Source organism: Sarcophilus harrisii, chromosome 1 (genome assembly GCF_902635505.1).
Source record: "Sarcophilus harrisii chromosome 1, mSarHar1.11, whole genome shotgun sequence".
Taxonomy (NCBI): domain Eukaryota; kingdom Metazoa; phylum Chordata; class Mammalia; order Dasyuromorphia; family Dasyuridae; genus Sarcophilus; species Sarcophilus harrisii.
In genome coordinates, this window is record NC_045426.1 from 291,720,778 (window position 1) to 291,746,688 (window position 25,911).

At 35.3% G+C, this 25,911-nt stretch overlaps 1 long non-coding RNA gene across 3 annotated transcripts in view; it reads left to right on the forward strand.

Moving 5' to 3' along the window:
• LOC116420123 overlaps positions 1-25,199 on the forward strand; it is a 40,990-nt gene extending 15,791 nt beyond the window's left edge. The window contains exon 4 of one of the 3 annotated variants that reach the window (XR_004230375.1): positions 24,870-25,199. This is a non-coding gene — a long non-coding RNA (uncharacterized LOC116420123). Of the gene's footprint in view, positions 1-766; positions 840-24,869 lie in introns of those variants that run through there. The other 2 variants (XR_004230377.1, XR_004230376.1) reach the window with 2 other exon arrangements.
• Positions 25,200-25,911: the final 712 nt, after the last annotated feature.

Sequence of the window (25,911 nt, forward strand, 5' to 3'; positions counted from 1 at the left end):
CAATTGTTTTTCAATGGTGTACAACTCTTCATGGTCGCATATGGTTTGGTTTTGTTTTTGGCAAAGATACTGGAGTGGTTTGTCATTTCCTTCTTGGTCATTTTACAGTTGTGAAAACTGAGGCAAACAGGGTAAAGTGACTTGCCAGGCTCACACCATTATTGTGTCTGTTAAGAATCTAAGGCCATATTTGAAGTAGGGAACTTCTTAACTCCAGGCCCAGAACTCTGTACATTGTATTATCTACCTATCCTTTACATAGCATAGGTATCTGATAATTTTTATTAGAGTTGTTTTATCTTTGGCAAGATGTCTTTAACACGATGTTTCTTAACCTGTTTTGTGTGTGTGTCGTAGATCCTTTTGGTTGTCTGGTAAAACCTATGAATCCTTTCTCAGAGCAATGTTCTTAAATACATAAAATAAAATACACGGGATTACAAAAGAAACTAATTATATTGAAAGAAATTTTAAACAGTTTTTTTTTTTTAAACCTACCAACTTCCCAGACTTATGCCAGGATTTGAATGTTTATGTGACGGAAAGGAAGGGCCTCAAAAACCATCTAGTTTAGCTCCCTAATTTTATTGTTAAAAAATCTGAGACCCATGGAGTTAAAGGAATTGACCCAGGTCCTATTGATATTAAGATTTGAAGAATTTGAACTTAGTTCCTTTTCTTTTGGTGTTTATGTTTTTCCTGTTACATAGTATTTCCTAATTATCACATTTTATCATGTCATTCTTTTTTATCTTTTTTCTTTGAGTTTATGGTTTAAGTATAAGGAAACAATCACAAATGCAGCATCTACCTGGTATCCTCTGATATAGAGAAAATGGAAAAACTTCTGTTGAAAGGTAAAAGACAATTATTCTGTTTACTACTATCATTTTGCCTCACACTGACAAGCCAAGAAGTGTGTTTCCCCTTTCCCCATCCATTCTACTATTTTATGTTTTGTTCTTTGACATTCTCAGTCGACATAAAGCCAGAGTACTCATCAAAGAATGTCCCTCTTAATATGGCTAAGACTCATTTTCTATCATCCCACCTTAACAAAATCACAGAATGTCAGACTTGGAAGGGATCACATACCATCAAATCCAACCCACATCTAAGCATTGTTGGTGAACCTGTGAATTAGTACCACCATTTTGGAAAGCAATTTGTAATTACCTTCAAAAAAGTTATTTAACAACTTTGACCCAGCTACTGCTAGCTCAAAATGGATCAAAGAAATAGGAAAAAGTCTTATATGTACAAAAATATAATAGCTCTTCCCCCCACCCCCATCCCAGGAGAAAAAAGATGGCTGCTTTATTGATGTGCCAATGTACCAATCGACAAAATTCTTTAATACAATTGATCTCCTCAGAGAAGCACTGCTTAAGAAACAGATTTCAAGTGACATGATGATTTAATAAATTAAGGAAATGGATTCCTCTTTTCACGGGACTGTTTTCTCACTTCATACTCTTCACAAAATCCTCTCCTTTCTTGATGGAAGCTTTCAGCTCGGGGAGTAGCCTCAGCAACCATCTTCTCCTCAAAAGGGATAAGCTTGCCGAAGTCCAGGTTCTTCTCGGTGCCTTTTTTCCCCCGAGCAGCAAGGGCGTGGAAATGTAAGAGTACTCTGTCTTTCTGATCTGACAAAGGAGCATTCCAGTGTGTGGCTCAAATCAGCTGCTACACCCGGGGTATGAGCAATGTCATAGAGTGTTAACCGGCTCACCAAAGGGCTATTCTTCAGGAGCAGCGAAAGGGGCTGTACAACTTCTCCAGAAGCACTTAGCACAGCAACTTTTGCGTTATTCTGCGCCGCCGAGGTGCTCAGGCCTCGGGGCAGGGCACTGCCGACGGGGCGGGGGAAGGAGGACAACTTGATGGAGTGGACTGAGGGTTTGGGTTGGGTCCAAGCAGGAAAAGGGTAGGTGACTCCAACGATTTCCAGCATGCACGCCTATAATAGCTCTTTTTCAAAAAATCCCCAAACAACTGAAAACTAAAAGGATGTCCAATGATTAATCGACTGAAGAAGTTGTGCATATGATGGACCATTATTGTGCTATAAGAAATGAGAAAAAGATATTTTTAAGAAACAGAGAAAGACATATAGACTGATGCAGAATAAGATAATTCATACAATGACAACATTGTAAAGACTAGCAACTTTGGCAGCCATATAATAAGAACTAGTGTAGGGCTTCTTAAACTTTTTCTTTTCGTGACCCTTTTCACCTAAAAAATTTTTATGCGATCCTGAGTATACAAGGTATATAAAATGGGTATACAAATCAAACATTTCCTGCTAATAAATCATAAAAATTTTATTTTGAAACCATTATCTGGCATGCATATAATTTTACCACTTATTAAAGACAAAAAGAAATTTACACACTAATAAGATGGATGTACTTGTTTTTACATAAAGAATTAAATCTTGATGGAACATTTGATTTCTTTTACTTTTGTCAAATTTTTTTGTCTCCTCCCATTCCCCCCCCCCCCACCTCCATTCAGTTATGGATTCCATACAACCCACACAGTTTAAGAAGCTTTGATCTGGTAGAGAGTTGAGAATGAAGAACTCCTACCAAAACTTCCTTTTAAGGAAGGTGCTTAGGACAGCTATCTATTCATTTCCCAACTTCTGAACTTTTCCATCATGCCTCAGGAACAGTCTTACCTTTAAGATTATTTTAATAATAGAACTCATAATTCTCTTTACTCATTGTACCTGATTTCCCCTCTCTCTCTTCCTCTGATGCTTGTGATGCTTGCCTTTTGTGTTAGATAGATGCTTTTTATTAAAGTAAGTTCCTCCAGTACAATATGTCAGAGTCTGATTCTTTTTGTACAGCAAAATAACGTTTTGGTCATGTATACTTATTGTGTATCTAATTTATATTTTAATGTATTTAACATCTATTGGTCATCCTGCCATCTAGGGGAGGGGGTGGGGGGTAAGAGGTGAAAAATTGGAACAAGAGGTTTGGCAATTGTTAATGCTGAAAAGTTACCCATGCATATAACCTGTAAATAAAAGGCTATTAAATAAAATAAATAAATAAATAAAGTAAGTTCCTCCAGAAGTGAGTGCAAGAGATAATGTTGTAAAAAATTCCCCAGGCATGGGTTGTGTCAATAAAAAATTATAATTAAAAAATAAATGATAATAATATTAATGAATAAATAATGTAAAACTAAAAAAATTCAAGACACAAAGAAAATAAAAAAAATAAAATATTAAAAAAGATTTTCCTCAAGGAGCTTACATTCTAATAAGAAAGGAAACATGATATGTATGCATTATATACATATATTATATGTATGTGTATGTATATAGATAGATAGAGAGAGGACTGAGAAAGAAGGAGAAAGAAGGGGTAGAGGAGTTGCTGTTTGTTTTTTCCCAGATAGGTTATGTGTGTATAAAGAGAAGCAAGAGACTGATTCTTGCCATGATAAGAAACAGAATGTTGGGGCCAGAGATGGGAAAATCTGTTCTTCAAGAAAATGGGTACCAGACTAAGATTATATCTATCTACTCCTTTTCATATTAGTCATGGGGAGGTAGATTTTAGGTCCAAGGTAAATTAACTCCTGATCATTGTTTTTTTAAAAAAAAATTCCTTAAGATTTTTCTTTAATAAATTTTCCTCACTATCTGAAAAAAATAAAGTAAGTTCCTCTTTGCCTATATTTTCTAGATTTTCTGGTATAAATGAGCATTATACTTTTTGTCAAATGCTTTTTCTGCATCCATTGAGATAACCATGTGATTTTGGATATTTTGGTTTTTAATATGGTTAATGATGTTCATTGTTTTATCAATATTGAATGATTCCCATATTCTTTGTATAAATATCCCTTAATTAATTATATGAATGATGAATTAATATATAATATAAAATTAATAATTAATGAATAATTTCTTGGGTAAATCATTGAAGTCTGTTTGATCAGATTTAGTTTTCATTTTTGAGTCAATATTCATTAATGATATTGGCCTTAAGTTTTCTTTTTGTGTTTTATCTTTCCCTGATTTAGATATTAGTAACACACACACTCATGTTTGATAGAATTCTCTCAATTCATCAGTATCAAAAATCTTTTTCTTTGGTAGTTCCTTTATACTCAACTCTTTCTTTTTCTGAGACTGGATTATTTAAGATTTCTATCTCATCTTCTAATGGTTTGGGTGTTTTATATTTTTGAAAGTATCTCCCTCTATTACTTCTGTCTTCACAGTTTTGTTAACATATAGTTGTACATAATATTCTGATTATCTTTTTTATTTTTTCCTGGTTTTATTGTGATTTCACTTTTTAAACATTTTTCAGTTGTGTCTGACTCTTTATGACCCCATTTAGGATTTTCTTGGCAAAATATTAAAGAGGTTTCCAATTTCCTTTTTCAATTTGTTTTACAGTTGAGAAAACAAAGGCAAATGGGGTTAAATGACTTACTTAGGGTCACACAGCTACTAAATGCTTAAGACTTGATTTAAACTCATGATGAGTAGCATGTTGAATGAGTTAAGGGTCAGTAAGCACCAGGTGATGTGTGTTTGTTTTGGTTTCTGGGTATCTTAGATAATGGTAACAATTGAATTTGCTTTATTTTTGGTGCATAATTTCTGTTGTGAAGAAGTTTGAGAGGTCATGAGAATTAGAGAAAATGTCTAGTCCTTCATTTTGTTACTTATATGGCCTGTAATTCAGCTATCCAAGGAATCTGTTTCAAAGAGTTAGTTTTTCTTTTCTTTTCCCTTTCTTTTTCTTCTTCTTCTTTTCCTTCTTCTTCTTCTCTTTTCTTCTCTTCTTTTCTTCTCCTCCTTTTTCTTCTCTTCTATTCTTCTTCTCTTCTTCTTTTTCTTCTCTTCTTTTTTTCTTCCTTTTTCTTCTCCTTCCCTTCTTCTTCTTCTCCTTCTCTTGTATTGTTAGTTTTACTTAATTATTATACTTTGATATGAGAGATCTTTTTGAGTAGGGATAATCTGAAAATGTTTATACTGTAAAAACAACTGTAAAATTTTTAAAAATTTAATTAGTAAAATTTTAAAAAGTAAAGATAGCCCCTCCCCTCATAAAGTTTCTTTTCTAATACAAATAATGAAGAATTCATACCAAAATTTCATTTTAAGGAAGATGCTTAGGACAGCTATCTATTTATTTCCCAACTTCTGAACTTTTCCATCATGCCTCAGGAACAATCTTACCTTTAAGATTATTTTAGTAATAGAACTCATAACTCCTCATTACTCATTGTACCTAATTTCCCCTCTCTCTCTTACTCTGATTTTGTATCCCTTTGCATGTGATGCTTGCCTTTTGTATTAGATGCTTTTTATTAAAGTAAGTTCCTCTTTGCCTATATTTTCTAGATTTTCTGGTATAAATGAGCATTATACTTTTTGTCAAATGCTTTTTCTGCATCAATTGATATTATTATTTGTATTTCTTGACCTCATTCCTGGGTGGTACACAATATGTACCATATTTAACTGTTCCAAAGACCGACGACCCCATTATCTACACTGTGTCTTAGCCACCTCTTGCTATCAGAAAATAGGCCACTAGAGTACCTCTGAATACGACCCCAATGAACCTCAAAAAAAATTTCCTGCTAAACCCTGTTTTTTACTCCAACTCCAACTTCTGATAACTACCCCTTTCCTCTCTAGTGATATATGTTGCCCATCAACTTGATTGAAGGAATTATGCTTTCAACTTCAACATCTATCTGTATATCCCTATAGGTTGCTTGTCTGTTTGACTAACACAAGCAATATACTTTCTGAATACCAATTTAATTTTCTATTGACTTCATTTTCTAGAATACCAGTTTCCTGGGCCTGGTTCCACCCTCTATGATACAGGTTTTGGCAATATTAAAATGTTTTTGGAATCTCAATATTCATAATTGATAGTCACTATTATATGGTCTTCTACTTATGTCTTTAAAAATAATCAGAGAATAATGGTAGAGAATATTGTTTGGGAATAGTAAAAGAGATGAATTGGGGAAGTGAGAATCTGGATAGTCTTTAGCATAACAGTGACATGTGATTTCATTTTGGGTTTGGATTTGGAAATATTAAGTAGCATAAGTGACTTCCAGGTCAGCCCTCGAGGCAGAACCTGAAGACAGATAATTTCTAACCTACTCTTTACTAACTTAACACTGCCCAACATCAGGGAGTATCAGAGGCAAAGGGAGAAAAAGAGTTTATCAGCAGCTTTTAGACCTGCTAATATCTCCTCAGTTTGTGATGAGTCTTTTCTTGCATGCTGTGCTCTGAAATTAATCTGGCTTCTGCCTGCCATGTGCTGCCATAGACTGCTACTTTAAAGTTATTTAAGGCACAGCATAATTAGACTTTTCACTGCTCTCCCATTATTAGATCAAATAAAGTGGTGCCTTATTCCCATCTTCGAAAGCTGTGCATAGATTACAGTTAGCCACAATGTGTCCTTTCTTCCGCCAAAATACTACCAGGCAATAGATCATTTTTATGGCTTAACATGGTATGTCTAACAAATCCTTATGTCTCTTATGAAAATATGCATAATATAGAAAACACTCCTGTATAATTTGAATAAAGGAGAAAGTGTTTTTAATTCCATATGTTTCATTAGGATAATTTAATTTTTTAAATTATATCAAGTCACAACATAGAACTGAGATCTGAAATGGTCACTGGGCATCATCTAATCTAATGAGGAAACTGAGGTTCATAGAAATGAAATGAATGGATTAAGATCATTCAGATAGCAAGTAGCATAAGAACATAAACCCAAATTCTCTAACTCTAAATTCAATCCCTTTCCATTACACTATTAACTTTTCAGGGAGTCATGTACCCTATGGAAGCCTGGTAAAGCCTATGGGTCCTTTCTCAGAATTAAATTATTAGATGTAAAAAATAAAAACTAAATTTTTTTTATTTCCTTTTTTTTTTATTTAATAGCTTTTTATTTACAGGTTATATGTATGGGTAACTTTACAGCATTAACAATTGCCAAACCTCTTGTTCCAATTTTTTACCTCTTACCCCCTACCCCCTCCCCCAGATGGTAGGATGACCAGTAGATGAATAACCAAATTTTTTATACAGCATTTTAAGGTCAGCAAAGCACTTTGCACATTTGGCTCTCACCGTAACTTTATGATATAGATATTATTATTATTACTTTAACAAAAAGGTAAATTGAGGTTGAGAAAGTTTAAGCAACCTAGTCAGAATTGCTCAGCTAGTGTCTAAGGCAGAATTTGAACTCATCTTTCTAATTCTTAAGTCATTAATAAATAATAAAAAAAGTTTTTTCATTTTATTATTTAACTGCCTTAAGAAGGCAAAGAAAATAATTATATTGAAAGTGTCATAAATTTTTTAAAGTCCATGAACCTTGGTTAAAGAACCCTTGCACTATATCTTGTTTCCCACTTTCTCTTTAAAAAAATATTTTAATTCATAATCATTATTTTTATATAACATTATTTTAAAATAATATTCATTTTAAAGTATCTTTCCCCTTTCCCTGATCAGAGAGTTGTCACTTATAACAAATAATTTTTTTTTAAAAAGAAAGATAAAAAAGCAGTTCAACAAAATCAACAGAATCTGACATCATATGCAATATTTGATGCCTATAGTTTTTCATCTCTGCAAAGGAGGCATATTTTTCATCTTTTCTTTAGCACCAAATTTCTTCATCATTATATTTGTACATAACATTCCATTCAAATTTTTTGGTTTTTCTATTTATATTGTTCCAAGTCATCATGAATATCATTTTCCTTGTTTTGTTTACTTCACTTTGATTTTGTGAATTTTCTCCCCTATTCTTCATGTTCATTTCTTATAGTGAAGTGTAAGCATTTTTTAAATGGGCCAGCACAGTGCAACAGGAGGTTTGAGTGGCCCAGGAGGTTTTCTGTGGCTAGAGACTGCCCCATGGGTAGGGCTCTTGTCCTATCGAGATAGCTTTGTAACAGGAGATGGCTCCCTCTCTGATTGGCTGTGTGTGTGACCTCACAGACCCTTTTTAAGCCCACTGCCAGCAGAAGGTTGATCTCTCTTTATCCTGGGGTAGAATGCATGGATGAAGCCTAGTGGATGGATAGCCAAGAGAGGTAAAGAGCTTGATAGTGAATACATGGGTCTCCAGACCATGTGTTCACTAGGGAGTTAACAAGTCAGGGCAATATACGAGTGTGGTGTTCTATTCTTTTTTATAATATATGATCATTCTCTCTGGGAGAGCAGGTTTCTTAGGGAGGTTTTCTGGAGGCAGCCTTAGTTTTAGTTCTGATCAATAATCACTTCAAATGCAGCCTGCTGATAAAATTCAAATGTTTATTTTCTCCTTCCAAGTCTTGTCTCTTTCCTTGGGCCCAGTTAACTTTCTTAGAGACCTGTCTCACTCCTTGGTTCCAAGAGCTCTTGCAGCTTGTCTTTTGTTGCCTCCAGCTCCCTCTGAATCTTGGTTCTCAGTCTTCAACTGACCTCTCACTCTGTCAGTCTTCGAATTGACTGACTGACTGACTGACTGAAGCTCTTTTTATGCTCTCTCAAAGGTTGACTCCTCCTCTGAGAGTGGGATTATGGGAGGTGTGAATTCACAAAGTTACAAAGTTAACTTTGTGTCTCTCCCATACTTGTGAACTCCAATGTGTGAGTTCTAATGTGTGAACTCTAATGTGTAAACTCTTAAAGGTGCAAACCCAAGCACACAAGCATTGCTTCCATCAATTCCACTTAGTACCTTGTTTCAAGTTCTGGCCCATAACATCTCCTTGTAGGAGAGATCAATCATACTGAACCATGATAAATTAGATAATTATTGTCTCTATCAATTCTAATGACTTAACACTTTGTAAGGATTCCAACATGTGAGCATGTATAATAAAGGCTTTAAGTTTGCACATGGCTATTCTTGAGCACTCTATCGGTTATTAAACTACGATTCAAGAAATCATAGCCAGAGATCTCTGAAGGCCTCAGAGGAGGCAAGCCGGGTAGAATTAGTTGACACTGCAAAGGTGTGTGGCCAGAGATACTCTGACACCCTGGGAATTAGGAGAGACTGGCAATGTGAAATATCGGGTAATGCTAGGGCTTTCACAGATGAAATGACTGCCCAGGGTTAAGCAATAAAACAATATCTTACAGTGAAGTACTTCTTCATTATATTATGTTATTTGTTTAGCCTCTCCTTAAATGATTACTTGCTTTCTCTTGTTGATTATTATAAACAAAACAAAAACTTTTAAACATCTAAATCAGAGAATTTAATTTGTAGGCTCTTTTATTATACAGATAAGGAAAAAAAAAACAAGAAAAGGAATAAACTAGTAGATATTATCATAGATGGCACTTCCTTATTGTTGACTTCTTTAGTTTAAAGGAAAGAGATAATATTTCAAATAAAATATGAGATCCAACTTCTTTTGCCTTAGAATTTGAGAGGCATTTTCCAACCTGTTAATCAACTAGGTTTTTTTTCAAGCTGTGATTCAATTTTTTTCTGAAACAACTGGATAGTCGTGAAGGAAAGGGATAAAGCTATGAAAGCAGAAAATAACAGCTCCTCAGGCAATTGTGGGTACACTTGTCTTCAAACTATATTTTTATTCATCCTATGTTAGGGATCTTCTACATTGCCTATAGCTCTACTATTTAATGCCCCATTTTAAACTTTCAGCTAAATTGGGAGTCTATCTCTGAATCACATCCTTCAGTGGTCTGTTAATAACCCCAAGTAGTTCCTGGTTTATTCTTTTGATTGAATGGATAAATCATATTGATGGGGAGGAAGAGCTACTGATGTAATCATGTGCTAGAATGCAGGGAAATACAATTAGGAACATGTTTTAATATTATTTTTTGTAAGCACACATTTTCTTTCATAAAACTCTACTCTCTTGAGTATATACATATTTATTCTGTGTTAAATAAAATCTCTTATGTCACAATCTCTGTGTTTTTTTATTTTATTAATTACTTTCTTCTGAACACTGTCTTCTTCCATAGTTTCTATGATATAACTTATTTTGGTTCTCCTTTTTGTCTGATCACTATTTTTTTAGTCTATTTCGATGGATCATTATTGTCTCCCATCTTCTAAGAGTTGGTGTCTTTCAAGGCTTTGTCATTGACTTTCTAATTTATTATTTAGAATATTAATAGTTTCTATGAGTTCTATTATCATTTCTATGAAGATAATTTCCAAATCTACATATCCATTCTTAGTCACTCTTTCTGACCAAGACTTTTAGATTGCCAACTGCCTAGTCTATTGACTCCAGATCTCCATCTGGATATCCTATCCCCATCTTTAACTCAACATATCCAAAACAGAGTTCTGTGTCTTCTTTACTAAACCTACTTACATTTCAAAATTCTCTGTTTTTGTCAAAAGACATTACCAAGCTTCCAGTCACTTGAGGATGTAATCATCTTCAAATCTTATTTCTTCTTAATCCTTCTGAATCCCATCAGCTTTTAGAAATAGGAGGAATGGAACCAGAAAAACAATATGCATAATAACTACTACAATATAAATGCAGAGTTAACAATGAAACTGAGTGTTATCTAATTATAATCAACAATGTTAGTTCTGAAGAAGAGATGAAAAAATGCTTTTCAATCCCTTCACTTAAGAGGTTGAGGGAATATGGTTGTGGAATATTGTGTATATTGTCACATTCAGGATATATTGGCAAGTTTTGTTGAGCTTTTTTCCCCCTCTTTCTTTTTAAATTTTTTCATTCCATGAGATAAATCTCTGGATAGAGAGTGGGGGAAGGATATCTTTGGAAATTAAAATGATATCAGAAGATATCAATATTTTTAAAATTAATATAAAGAAATTCTATGAGAACGAAAGATTTTCAACATTTGTTTTCTTTTCTATAGTTTTGATTACCTGAGGACTATCTCAAAAGTGTGGGAGCATCAGGACTCAATAGTGCTCTCTAAAACTTAAATGAACTTATTATGCTAAATTCTTTGGGGTATGGAAGTGGCAGGAGAGAGTTCTAGGTGGTATATCCCTTGCATTAGAGAGTCCCTTCTGATATGAGGAATTATGAATAATTTTAAAGATCCCACTCAAAATCCTTGACATGATCTTATATAGGGAAATATTGGACACATCAATCTCAGTTGTTCCTTCAAAGAACCCCTCAGTTCACCTGCAAGCACTCAGGCTAATAATAATAAAAAAAGGAAATATAGAAAGGATTCTATTTATGCAACTGTAATATAGAAAGAACCTTTTCCCAATCCCTTAGACAGTTAAGAAACCTCTCCTGCTTCTCATGCGAATCAATAAATCAGTTAACCAATCAACATTTATTAAATAATTGCCATTTGTCAGGTATTGTTCAAGGTTCTGGAGAGGTAAAGACAAAAATGAAATAGTCTATGTCTCCAGGGAACTTAAATTCTATTGAGGGAAACAATGTATACATATGGAGAGTGTGCCAAAAGTCTTATTGTAATCTATATGGTAATTTTAATAACTGTGTGTTAAATATAATTTAAGCCATTAAAACTTTAATCTGCAGTAATACTTTTGGAACACCTTGTGTAAGTATTTACATGAAAAATAAATTCAAACTTTAGGGAGTAGGGAAGAGGACACTAACTGAGGAATTAGGAAAGGCTCCACGTAAAAAGTGTACTTGCAATGAATTTTGAAAGAAACAAGGGATTTTAAGAGATATTCTCTACCAACTGGGGTTGGAGGATGGAGGATTGTGAATGCCAATAAGGCAATCACTACTTTTGTGAATACTCTTGTTAATGCCCATTCTGCATTCACTATTGCCAGTCTCTCCTAATTCCCAGATCCTCAGAGAAATCTCCAGTCACTGTCTTTTGCAGTGCTTAAACCAATTTTACCAAGCTTATCTCTGTCTGAGGTCTTCAGAGATCTTTGGACATCATTTCATAAGAATGATGGTTTAAATACATGATAGAACACTTGAGAACAGCGATGTGCAAGCTCAAGATCTTTTATTCACATGTTCACATCCTGCCTAGCTGACCTCTTGCTTACTCCCAGTGAATTCCAGGTCAAAGAGGTCCTGCTTCCTCCTCCTACAGCTTAAATAGGGTCACACACTCAGCCAATCAGAGAAGGAGACACATCCCCATTAATGATGCGGATCTCAACGCGACCAGAACTCCTGCCCATGAGGCGGTCCTTATTAGTTCACAGAAGCCCACTTCTTGGGTTCTCAAGCTTTATTGCCTGTTTACTTCCTGTTGCATTGCGCCTGACTCCTGCTCTGATCCTTACAATTCCCTTCTCTTGTAAAGCACAGATGGCTCATCACATCAAGCTAACTTTAGCATCAACAATAGCTTGCTTGATCAATGAGATTACAGAGTGTAAATAACAGAACAAAGGCAAACAAGAGTATGATAGTAAGAACTAGGCCCAACAGGGGCCAAAATCAAGCATGGATAATATGGTATTCAACCTATTCAAGAAAGTTATGCTCAAGGAGGTAGGATGTCACAAGTCTGTCGTTTCAATTGTATATACCTTTTGGTAAATAAAGGCACAGAGGAAGGTATATACAAGAAAAGTCATGTCCTGCAGCACTGCCTCAGTAACTTTGGCAGGTGGGCATGTTGGTTTTTCACCCACTAATTTAGAGGCATAGTCTATAAGTGGAAAACAAGGCAAAACCTCTCCCCAGGCCACCATATGAACAATGAGTAGCCATGGGAGAAGCATGAAAGCCCATTGTCCAATTATCAGTCTGTAGGTATTGCACATCACCCAACACAGTCCAATTCAGCTGCCACACTGGTGATGTATCTGCTGTCTTTGGTGTCACAGTCAGGAGGGACATGGCTCCCATTAGCATCTGAAGGGCTGCTGACATCTGGCCGATCTTTCTGGGCCATTGTCCTTTTTTTCTTGGTTCCCCAGATCATGGATATTTTTGGTTGGGAACGACTCCTCTGCTGTTGGGTCTGCATCTGGAATGACAAGAGAGTACCCAGAGCCCCAAACCTTGATCCAACCAGGGCCCTGCCAGATGCCATCTAAGCCCTTCCACATCACTGTGGAGAGAGAGTTCTTGTTCTTGTCAGTCAGCCTGTTAGTTATCTGTGCTTTCTGCATGTGTCAGAAGTGTGTTTCTGGGGTAAAATCCAAAGAATTTGAAAATTGCAGGCAATTACATGTATGTATTGCCACATCTCATGTAAATCCCAAAATTCCCCTCTCTTCTATCGACGGGAACATCTTGGGGATATAATTAGTCTGTCCAATGATGGCTTGGCTAGTAGGATTATATGGAATGCCGATGGAATGGGCAAAGCCAAATTCAATGCAAAAGGACCTAAAGGCAGATGATGTATAAGCTAGTCCATTACCTGTCTTAAGTGCATGTGAGTACAATGAAAAGATGGCTGATCACATGCCTGATTGCTTCGTCTGATTGGAATGAAGCCATAAGGAATTGAGAATGTATATCCATGGTTACATGGATGCTCTGCCTGTTAACATGAGTGATATCCATTTGCCATAGAGCATTAGATCTCAAACCACAAGGGTTTTTTCCTGGAGGGAGTATAGGAGATTGAAAGGGATGGCAAACTGTAAAGTTATGCTCCTAGCTTCCTCTTTAGTTATCCTAATTTGCAAATGTAAAGCTCTAGCAGCTTGATGATAAAAGATAGGATTTGAAAGTCCACTATGAAAATGGACAAGCAGGATATAATACTTACCTGAGTGCCTTCTCACTTGCTCTCCAAGTTCTTTAAAGAGCTAATATATATTAGAAACTACAAATTTTATTTGGGCTGTGGCAATTCTTTGTACCACATCTATTAAATAAGCCAAATCAAAATTTATATTTGCATACCCATGTGCAAGGCTTGGAACTGTGGCCAATAAAATTTTCCACTCTGGGATGGTTTCACAACACACATCAATTTGTGCATTGGTATAAGAGGTGTATATTGGGTCAAGTCTTTTTTGAAATTCTAGCCACAAGTACTGGGTAAGAAATAAAATTTTGTTCTGGTTATGTTGGGTGATTCACCCACTTCATCATACTGTCCCCTTGATGAAGGATTGCTATGAGTGCCTCTTTTGTAACAAAAACTGATATTTCCAATACTTTTTGAGTTATTCTTTCAGCCATATTAGATAGAGCTAATTCAATCTCTCTTACAGCCTCTAGAGCTTCTTTTATAAGTTGGCATGGTGAATCTACAACACTGTCTCCTCTTAATGGTGGTAAAAACATAACTTTTGGAGATGCACTTTTACAGGAGTAAGATCACCAGCCACATGCATTTGATACATGCATTCCCTGTGACAAAACTGTCTATTCAAATCCTTTATAAGTCTCAACTAGATTAATGCTGGGCACTCAAAAGACAAATCTCTTCATATCCTCCTTATCTAGAAGGATAGAATTTTTAATCCAAAAAGACCATTCCCTAGGCAATTAAGGAGAGGGAAGCCCAAGCTGAAAGCTTCCATAGTTTCCATCTGTCCATTTACTTTTCTCGAATCAATCAACATTCTCCATTCCCCCAATTTTTTTTTTTTTTATAACAAATTCAGGAGAATTCCAAGGCCTTAGAGAAGCTTGTAAATGTCCTCAGTTAAGCTGCTCCTGTCCTATACCTAGTGAAGTCTGAATTTTTTCACTTTGTAAAATGTCTCTTTCCACTGCTTGATGGGGAATCTTTCAACTGTAAAATAAATAAAAACTTCCATTTGTCTTTGTCTTTTAGGGACCAAATGGATCCATATGCTTCTCAGGAAGTGGTTTATGTCTTGCATATATACATGTTGGTAGGGGTTTGTTCAACTTTTATTGGAACACATCCCATTTAAAAGTGGGATCAATATCTACCTTCATGGTTTATCTAAAGAGGCAGTGTGGCACAATAGAAATACTGTGGATTTGGAACCAGAAGGGTTAAATTCAATCTGGGATCTGTTGCTTACTAGCTGTGTAAGACCTTGGATAAATCACTTAATCTATCCAGGCTGCAGGTTCCTCATCTATAAATAGTGGTGGTGGTAGTGATGGTAAGGTGGTGGTTGGATTAGATGGTATTTTTTTAATTAAAAACTTTTTATTTTTAAAACACATGCATGGATAATTTTTGTCAAGAGTGAACCCTTTGCAAAACCTTGTGTTACAAATTTTTTCCCTCCCTTCCTCCCTCCCTTAGACAACAAGCAATCCAATATATTAAACATGTACAATTCTTCTATACATATTTCCACAATTACCATGCTGCACAAGAAAAATCAAATCAAACAGGAAAAAATGAGAAAGAAAACAAAATGAAAGCAAACAACAACTAAAAGAGTAAAAATATTATGTTGTGATCCACACTCTGTTGCCAACAGTCTTCTCTCTGGGGGCAGATGGCTCTCTTCATAAGAACACTATTGAAATTGGCCTAATAAATACAGCCTAAATCATCTCATTGTTGAAAAGAGCCAATTCCATCAAAATTGATCTTCTTAAAATCTTGCTGTTAGGTACAATGATCTCCTGGTTCTGTTCACTTCATCAGCATCAGTTCATGTAAGTATCTCCAGGTTTCTCTGAAATCATCCTGCTGATTATTTCTTATAAAACAATAATATCCATAACATTCATATGCTACAATTTATTCAGCATTCTCCAACTGATAAGCATCTACTCAGTTGCCAATTTCTTGCCACTACAAAAAGGGGTGCCACAAACATTTTTGCACATGTGGGTTCCTTTCCCTCCTTTATGATCTCTTAGGATACAAGCCCAGTAGAAATTCTGCATTTCTCTGATCAATAGTGATTTAGAGCATCTTTTCATATGACAGGAAAGGGTTTCAATTTTTTTGGATTAGACGGCTTCTAAGGTCCTGCAAGCTATAATCCAATGATACCACTGGTTAATTTGATGCACCAAAGGCTTATTCTGAGGATCAAATGATGAACTTTATGCAAAATTGTTCACAAATAGAAACTGCTATATTACATGTGAGGTCTTATTGTTATGCATTAGAGTTAAGATTTAGCCTTCTTCATAGAGTATAGGGATTAAATATTTACAGTTTCAAACAATTCAAAATTCAAACAATTTACAAGTTTCCAAACTATTGTTTAGTCTCCTAAGCTTTGACTCCCTTTCTAAGAGAATTTACTGTGTGGTAAAGAAGAAAAATAAGAGAATCTGAATTGGGTTTTATTTTAGTTTTACTTGGTGTTTTCCCTCTTCTCGCAGTGTTTTCTATTTGCCTTATAATTAAGCCTTGTACCTTGGGTCCCTAGATGTCTAAGGTAAAAAATTAATAATGGAAAAATCCCAAAAAGGTGAAAAACTCTGATTGGTACTTAAACTCCTCAATAATGTAAATAACTCTTAAAACAAATATTACCCAATGATTTTAAAATCATCTGAATTGGATAGAAACAAAACATTTGAAACAAGAAATAACCTTTTCTGTTGTTCTTTGGATATTTGTCAGGTAATGGGGCCAATTAAATTGTTTGGAATAGGGTAAGCATAGTGATAGGGCATACATTCTGTCTTTGTGGGTTAGGGCTAATCCAATAGCATCCACTATATGATTCTTATTTGTAGGGTTTTCAGGTAAGGTTCTTTGAAAGGAGTAGGAAATTGAATTTCCATAAAGCTGTCCAATGGTGCAGATGAATCCTAAAATTTTAACTTAAAAGATGATGGCATTTCCCCCTTTCCTGTTTTATTATCACCTATCTCTACAGATCTTCAATTTCCCTCCTTCAGTTAAACTATAATGGGATGGTTTATGCTTAACTTGTGGTAGAACCTTCCAAGTTCATATTAGTCTGATTAACCACAATTGGACACCCTGTACCTTGACTCCAATATAGTAATGTCATTTTAGTCCTCTTTGAGAAGCAAAGACAACAACCAACCAGTGGGATAGTTAATTATATAAGATACCACGATAAGGAAAACTTTATTTTCAAAATTATCTATTATGTTATTTGATGTAATCTTTACATTAAAAGAAGTATCCACTCTTCTTATGTTGTTATTTTCTATTAGAGGTAAAAAAAAAAAAAAAAAAAAAAAAAAAAAAAAAAAAAAAAAAAAAAAAAAAAAACATGGTAGCTAGAGGGACGGAAGTACTGCTTCTGGAACATGCTGGTTTTGTGACCATAGGTGAATCACTGTCTCAGTGCCAGCCAATTTTCTAAGACTGAAAGCTACAAGTATTACACATTGCTAAAGGGAGTTTTCATACTCAAAGTCCTCTCTGTTAATTAAATCATGGGTCTGGATAAACAAAAACCTTAGTTTACAATTTCCCACCAAAATTTTTTTGTGTTGTTTTGTGGAAAATGACTTTAACTTTGTGTCCCAATTTCCCTGTGTGTGTGTGTGTGTGTGTGTGTGTGTGTGTGTGAGAGAGAGAGAGAGAGAGAGAGAGAGAGAGAGAGAGAGAAAGAGAATGCATCTAGATTATATGATCTTCCAACTCAGTCATTCTATGAATGTATTTACTGATAGAGATAGAATCTCTTCAAAATTTCCCAAACATTCAGATTTAATCTACTTGTGATTATCGAATGGCAACATCCCTGGTTTAGTTTTCTTGTTGAAAAGAGTTTTATTAGGGAGGTTTCTGATAAGATAGATACTGTTAGAAACTGGAATTAAGTGACAATTATTAAGAATGATTGTGGCTCTCTTTAAATGATAAATGTTTTCCATAATACGTTTAGCTTGATTAGATGGCTTGTTATGACTGAAAGGTTATCTCTAAAGACCATCCTTTAGCTAGAACTCTACCAGATGTCACCACATGTGTTCACATAATAATGAACAATGACTTTTTTTTGGTTAAGGTTCTGATAGCTTTATATAATCTCTAAATCCATCCAACTCAATCATTCGAAAGGGATGTGTGTGTGTGTGTGTGTGTGTGTGTGTATGTGTGTGTGTGTATGTGTGTGTGTGTATTACTAGATTATACTCTTTTCATTTTCAAGCCTAGTGACAGCTATGCTGCTTTTTTCTTTTTATTACTACCACCTCAACTACCCCCTCCCCCTAGCTGCATGTCACTCCCTCTACCCCCTCTTCTCCTCCCTCTTTTTGTAGACAGCTTCTTGTTCTGGGCCATGAGTAATTTGTATTGAAATGGATGTTGGTGCCTTTTGAGGGGTGGTTTTGAGATTTGCCAGTAGGGAAGAGAGATTGTCATTAACAACCTTCCTTACAAGAGCAAACTCATCAGCTTTCTCTGTTCAGTTTCCAGCAATCAGAGAAATAGGAGCTCTCTTTACACCTGGTCCCTGGCCTTTTCCTTTTCACAATAATGACAGCGAGAAGAGGGAGAGGGAGAGGGGAGAGGATAGAAAGAGGGAGGAAAAAGGGAAAAAGAAGGGAGAAAAATGGGAGAGGAGAAGGAAGGATGAAGGGGGAGGGGTAGAGGGAAACCTTTGGACAACAGCTGTTTCTGTTTATGAGCCAAATGACAGAAGGCTAGCACCTAGTAACTTCACAGCAGTAAGGGTCTTGTCCCTCTATATGTTTTTTTTGGGGGGGGGGTTCAGAAGGGTATTTTGGGGGATTTGTTTCTTCAGAAGTCACAGATGCCATGTGAATATACTATCTCTGAAGAAAAGTGGGTGATAATTGTCATTAATTTCATGATTCCTGTGATATTTATGCCATATTCTCACTCCACATTTGGAAAAGGTTTTTCCTTTGAGAAACAAAAATTCCTGCATTTTTATTGTTGTTGTTGTTGTTTTTTCTTAGAAAGTCTGCTTCCAATTTTTTGGTGGTATCAAAAAATAGCAACAAAATAGATGTTATTGATTGGGCAATAGTTAAACAAACTGTGACACATGAATGTAATGGAATATTACTGTACTGTAAGAAACAACAGATATTATGAAAGAGAAGCAGGGGGAAACAAGTGAACTGTTGCAAAGTGAAGTAGGTAGAGCCTGAAAAAAAATATCTACAATAATCATAGCAATATAAATGGAAAGAATAGTCACTAAAGAAAACTGAAAGCGAATGCTGCAAATGTACAAAGAACAAATTTAAACCCAAAGAAAAAATAGAGAAGATTCTCCTTGCTTTCCTTATGCACATCAGTAATAACAGGTTTTCTCAGTGTATAGATAATTTTTTTCTTCCTTTTTATAAAACTTTCTTCTCTCCCTCCCCCAATTCAAATTCTTTTTTATATGGATTGATTCTTGAAGAGGAAAGAAAAATACAAAAGGAAATTTAAGCCATGTCAAAACAAAGATATCAATAAAAATTATATTTTAAAATAAATACTGATCTTTTTATAGGGATTTCAATTTGAGTAATTTTTGTATGAATTGATACAAAAGAAATGTGTGTATTGAAATATTTCATTGTGAACATGTCATTATATATCAATTACAATCAATAAGCATTTGTTATTTAAATATATTAACACTTTCTGCGTGCCAGGCACTATACTAAGCTCTGTGGTTAAAAAAGGAGACAAAAGACAGTTTTTGACTTAAAGCAATTTACAGTCTATTGGGAGTACAACATGCAAACAAATACATAAAAAAGCAAACTACATAAAAGGTAAATAGAAAATAATTTACATAGGGAAGGCAAAGGAATTAAAAGGGGTTGGAGAAGGCTTTCAGGAAAAGATAGGAGTTTGATTGGGACTTAAAGAAAATTGGGAAGGTCAGTAGTTGGTGCAGAGAAGAGAGGGAGAGCATTCAAAGCACTGAGGACATCCAGAGAGAATGCTGGCTCATGAGAGATAGAGTGTCTTATCTGTGGAACAGCCTGGAGGCTAGTGTCACTGGATTGAAGAGTATGTAATAGTAAGTAAATTGTAAGAAGAGTGGCAATTGGAAAATAATGTTTAGTATTCAGAGCCTTTTATAATCTGAACAGTATTTTGCATTTGTTCTTTTAGGAAGGAAGGTTCTTAAAAATCAGACCAGGTATTATCAACCATGGTCCATTATATTTTTCAAGATAATAAAGTATGTTGAGAAGCAATATGGTATTAGTAGTATAGTACATTTATGCTCTGCCTAGTTCCAACTCCAAGGAGCAAGATACCCCTTCCAAATTAGATAGATTATTTCTAATCTCATCACCATGCTACATCAATCTTGATTGATAGTACCCTCCTCAGCCTCCTCTAGTCTCTGATTGGAGGGATGGAAGGTAAAGTACCAAACTCCTTCTAATGCCTTTCTTTGTGGAGGGCAGAAATTGGATTTTTGGATTTATTCCACCCTGTATCTAACCTGTTGCCTTAGTTTCAGCTCCACTGAACAAGCTTTCCTCCTGATTTCCCCTGCCTTTTCTTGCTTCCTTTTGGATATAGTCTTCCCCTATTTGGTAAGTTACTTGAGGGTAGGAAGTATATCTTTTTTTGTATTATATTAAGTATCTTTATATTTATATTAAATATCCCTAGTGTTTAGCACAGTGCCTGGCACATTTGTTTGTTGTTCAGTGATTTCAGCCATATCTGACTCTTTATGACTTCATTGGAGATTTTCTTGGCAAAGGTACTAAAGTGGTTTATTATTTCCTTCTCCAGCACATTTTACAACTCTAGCTGCCCACTCTGTGTGGTGTTTCTACCTACTGACATATGCAAAATGCTGGCATTTTTCTTTGTGCATTTTTTTTCCCCCAAAGAGTTAAGGTCTATACTTATGGATATAGAAGATGGAAAACACTATCAAAAGTGGTCATCCCTTGCTTGGTTATACTGACAGTTGGTTATACCAAACTGTTTTTGTTTTTCAAAAAGAATGACTCATTAGGTAGTAAAGGTGATAAGGGAGAATATGTGATAATGACTGTGATATAAAAACAAAAGCATTAATAAAAGCTTTTATTTTTAAAAAGCATCACAAAAACATTAAGACCCTCTGATAAAAAGTTCTGCTATTATATGGATTCAAGTCTACAACAGAGCTAATTTAATACACAGAAACATGATAATTATTTGCAGCCAAAATCTGATGGAACAGTTAAATAATATTCTAGTTTTGTCCTCCTGTATTAGATTAAAAGAGTTCTGGTGCATTTGACTTTAAATATATATATATAATATTGTATTTATTCAAATTAGTAAATCAAAAGTTGTGATAAATAGGGGATAGGTTCAACTTTTCCTTTTTATTCTGAATGAAGGGAAGAGTTTCTAAGCAAATTAATAATATATTAAAGAAAAGTGTAGATGAGATATTTAGATCTCTATTAGAAGGCACTAGCTTACTCTTAATTATTCTAACTAATAGAAACAAAAGCTATATTTCTTTAAAATGATTCTATTGGGCTTCCCCTAATTTAGATAATTAAGTAAATTAGATAACTATATGATACTAAATAACCTTTTTCTTTGTTCTTGCTTTATCCCCCAAACACCCAACCATTTCTTAAAATTTATCATTTCCTCTTCAGAATTTTTCAGAACATTTGGAGATTAACTTAAGGATACCATGTTACATAGGAGCTGAGGTAGATTTTGAGACTAGCCACCATTTCACTCTCCCCACCTACTTAGAGACCAAGATAATTGGGGAAAATTCTGATATTTATTCTTGTTATTTCTGTGAAATATATTGTTGTTTTTTGTTTGCCTCTCATTTTTGAAGAAGACATCACAGTGTGATGTCTTAACTCATGCATGAATTGAATTTACAAAAGATAGGGTTGCACAAAGTCCTCAGACTCACTCTGTCTTGAAGAATCAACAAAATTCAGTGACAATATGAAAGTCAGAAAGCCAGAAACTCACTGGTTTTGGCAGTGGTGAATCTTCAATGTCTGACCAAGCTTTTAAGTGCTCCACAGCTCCTGCATCTACCATCTTCATGGTCATTGGAACATATTTTTCTCATCTACCTGTACAACCAGGGGAAGTCTTCACATGCTAAGATCACAAGTCCCCCTAATTTGCCAAAGGTTTGAAGCTATCAGCTACCTTAACCTGATTTAGCCTGTATGCCAAGAGGGTTTACCAGAGTGTGATTCCTATATATGCTACAGCTTCTTGGAGCCACAGGAGAACACAGAAATAGATGAGAAGCCCTGAAAAACGCATAGCAAGCCCTTACACCAAAAGTGTTAGTCCTCCTGGAATAACTCATACATCCTTGTGAAGTGTATATCCCTTTGTCAAAGACAACCTGGTCAATTCAAGCATTTCTTGCATTGTGCTAAAAAGAGTAAATAAAAAAAAAAGAAAAAGTGAAAGAAAGTCCTTGTCCTTGAGGAGCTCACAATCAAATGTGTTGTTAACTGGATAAGTGAAATTGGGATACTAATAATCAAAAATGAGGGAACTATAACTGGCGGAAATTTTAATCAATTTGGTACAGAAAAAGCCATCCATAAACTTTTCAGAGTACTCACAGGTAGATGTAGCCTGGCTGGTTCTGGGAGACAGAATCAGAGAATGCTTGGTAGAGTGGTTATCTGTTTTCCAAACACCATTTCTACCATTTCTTCTCCCCCTTTTCTCAACTGCAACCCTTTCTGACAAAACTCTTGTTTTATTTTGTACCTCCCAACTCCTGAATAACATGTTTATGTTTTATTAATAAGCTACAAGCTTCCTGAGGACAGGGATCAAACTAAATTTTTAAAAAAGTTTCCCTAATGCTATGTTTAAAGAAGGGACCTAATAAGCAACTGTTGACTTGAATTTCTTTGACTATTAATAGCAGCAATAATAGCACTACCTGTACCTTATACCTGGAACTCCTTACTTCCCATATTTCCCTTATGTTACTATGTTGATAATTTGGTTAGATGCCAGGTGCATTCATTTCATTATACTGGGCGGTTAGGTAGATAGAACAATGGAATAATGCAGCTCACTTTTTGACCTCCAAAAGATTTCAATAGGCAAGACAATACACACATATGTGTTTTAACTAGTAGTAACAGAGAAAAAACATATGAGGAAGAAGTATACTAATATAAAGGTCTTTGAAGCTGCCTTGGCCTAGGCCTAGGCCTTTTTCCTGATTTGTCTAACATCAGATGGAAGCAGATTATAATTCCTTCTTTTTCTAAGTAAGCAAATGTTTTCCATGGGAATGAGTAGAGAGGGATCCAAGAGGCCAGGACAACTCTCTGGAACTATTTCAATAGTCTTAGGAGACTGGTATTTTGAAAGAACTTCAGTGGGTCTGCCATCTAGTTTCCTACCTCCAGAGAAATTATTTTCTTCTTTGGAAAACTCTGATCTCCTCAAGTGTAGGAGCTATATAATTTTCACTTTTTTATACTTAGTTATTGTCTGTCCTTCATTCTTGAAGAGGACTGTGACATCAGGAAGGTGATGTCAAAACATTCAAGTGAATTTGATTTAAGTGAGGGAGGACTATTCAAGGTCACCTGCCTTATTGTATCCTGTAGAGTCGTCTGGGTCCAGTGGCCAGTTATAGATCAAGACAACTGGAAATGACCCTGGATGGCTGTGGGTGACCTACGCCCTTTTAAGCGAAAGTCTTTAATGTTCTCAATTTGACTGAGGCTTCACCCATTCAGTGTTTAAGGCTAGATAGCAATTGAGGCAAAGAATGGGCTCTTTAGCCTCATCCATAAAAAGAAGACAAATCTGGGAGGGAAAGACTCTCACGACTTCTGACCAAAACAGAAATGATTACCATTTACATTCACTTTGAGTCAAACAGGATCCAAACAATGACCCAACTGGAGCTTGGCCTGGGATCTATTGTTGGTTAATCATTGATAGAGTGATTTGGGTTTAAGGCATGATTCTTAGGAAAGAAATCTAGCCAATATAAGATATCTTGGAGAGGTTCAGTGATTTAAAAAAAAAAAAAAAAAAAGGTTTTTAAAAGATATCCACAGGTAAGGGCATGATACTCTATGTGGACATGATGTGAACCCTAAACCAGCTTATTCTCAGGAATTGTTAAAATGAACCCATTCTTTCCTATTAATCATATAATTAGGTCAGTTCTCCCAGACTGTGTTGTTTGCATAAAATGATGTGAAGTTCCATCCATCCTGTCTTTGACTTCTTCAAGTCTCAATTTCTATGTTTGAGACAGCCTTGATGGGAAATCTATTTTCCCAGATGGTCATTAAGATAAGCATCTCAATATACAATCTTGTCACTCTCTATATCCTGCTTTTATTTCCCCCTACTCCCTCTGAGCTATAAAAGTCATGTTCCCTCAAAAGCAAGTTGCTTAATCATCTGACTCTGCCTTGCTTAGTTGTGGTTGATTAAATCTGAGAAGCTATTTCACATAAATAAATGGCAAGCCTTTGTAAACAATGATGGAAGAAGAGAGGGAAAGGAGAAGGGAGGAAGGGAGGAAGAGAGAGAAGGAGGGAGAAAAAGAGGAAAGAAAAGGAAGAAAGAGGATAGAAGAAAGAAAGGAAGAGAAGGAAGGAAGGGAGGGAGGAAAGAAGGAAGAAGGAAGGGAAGAAGGAAGGGAAGAAGGAGTTCTCCTTTGGTTCATGTTGTATACTGGGAACTAGATTTATTAATATGAAACTTTGATCTAGTATAAGCAGAATATTCTTTTGATGGGATAGTATTAGAACATCATAGAAATGAATAATTATTGAACTGGAAATAGTGCTGAACTTGCTTATTAAACTAAACTGGGGGTTATGTCTGGGTTCTGCCACTTGCCATTTGTAACTTTTTGGGTCTCTTTTCTTATTTATAAAACAAAAGCATTAGACTAGATCATGGAACTTAATCTGAGGTTTGTTAGCTTTTTTTTTTTTTTTTTTGCATTTTGCATTTTGATAATTGTATTTCAATATAATTGCAATCCTTTGTAATCCTATGTATTTATTTCCAGGAGGGGTCCACAGGTTTTACCAGATTATTAAAGAGTCTCTGACATGCTAAAATGTTAAGAACCTCTGAATTTGATGATCTCTGAATGATTTGGTTCAAGCCCTTCATTTTATAGGTAAGAAACTAAGGTGAGAGAAGTTAAATCTTTTCTAATAAAGTTAGCCAGATGACAAAGCTGAGATTTGAACCCAAGTTCTCTGATTCCAAATCCATTTGTTCTTCTTCTAGATATACACCTAATCAGAAGTAGTATATGTGGTCTTGAGCTCATATGTTTAGGCCCATTGTGATAGCATAACTCCTTTGCATGTGTTTTCCATTAATTCCAGGAGTCTCCTTTTCCTATGCTTGGGAAAGAATTGGATTAATTATTGAGTTTACTCTTTCCCCTGAGGAAATTAAGAGAAATAAACCAAGTTGTTTAAAACAAAAATAGTAAAACAAAATAGTAATTTTAAAAAACATTCTTCAAGACAAGTGAAATTAAATTGTGAAAATTAGCAGAACTTAGTTTCCCATATAAAGTAAGTTGGAAAAGGTGACACACATCTTACTCAGAGGTGTACTTTGAGTTGGAAAAAGTCATGCTGAATTGTTGGTGGAGTTGTGAACGAATCCAACCATTCTGGAGAGCAATTTGGAACTATGCTCAAAAAGTTATCAAACTGTGCATACCCTTTGATCCAGCAGTGTTACTACTGGGCTTATATCCCAAAGAGATCATAAAGAAGGGAAAGGGACCTGTATGTGCAGGAATGTTTGTGGCAGCCCTCTTTGTAGTGGCTAGAAACTGGAAACTGAGTGGATGCCCATCAGTTGGAGAATGGCTGAATAAATTGTGGTATATGAATATTATGGAATATTATTGTTCTGTAAGAAATGACCAACAGGATGATTTCAGAAAGGCCTGGAGAGACTTACACGAACTGATGCTGAGTGAAATGAGCAGGACCAGGAGATCATTATATACTTCAACAACAATACTATATGATGAACAGTTCTGATGGACCTGGCCATCCTCAGCAATGAGATCAACCAAATCA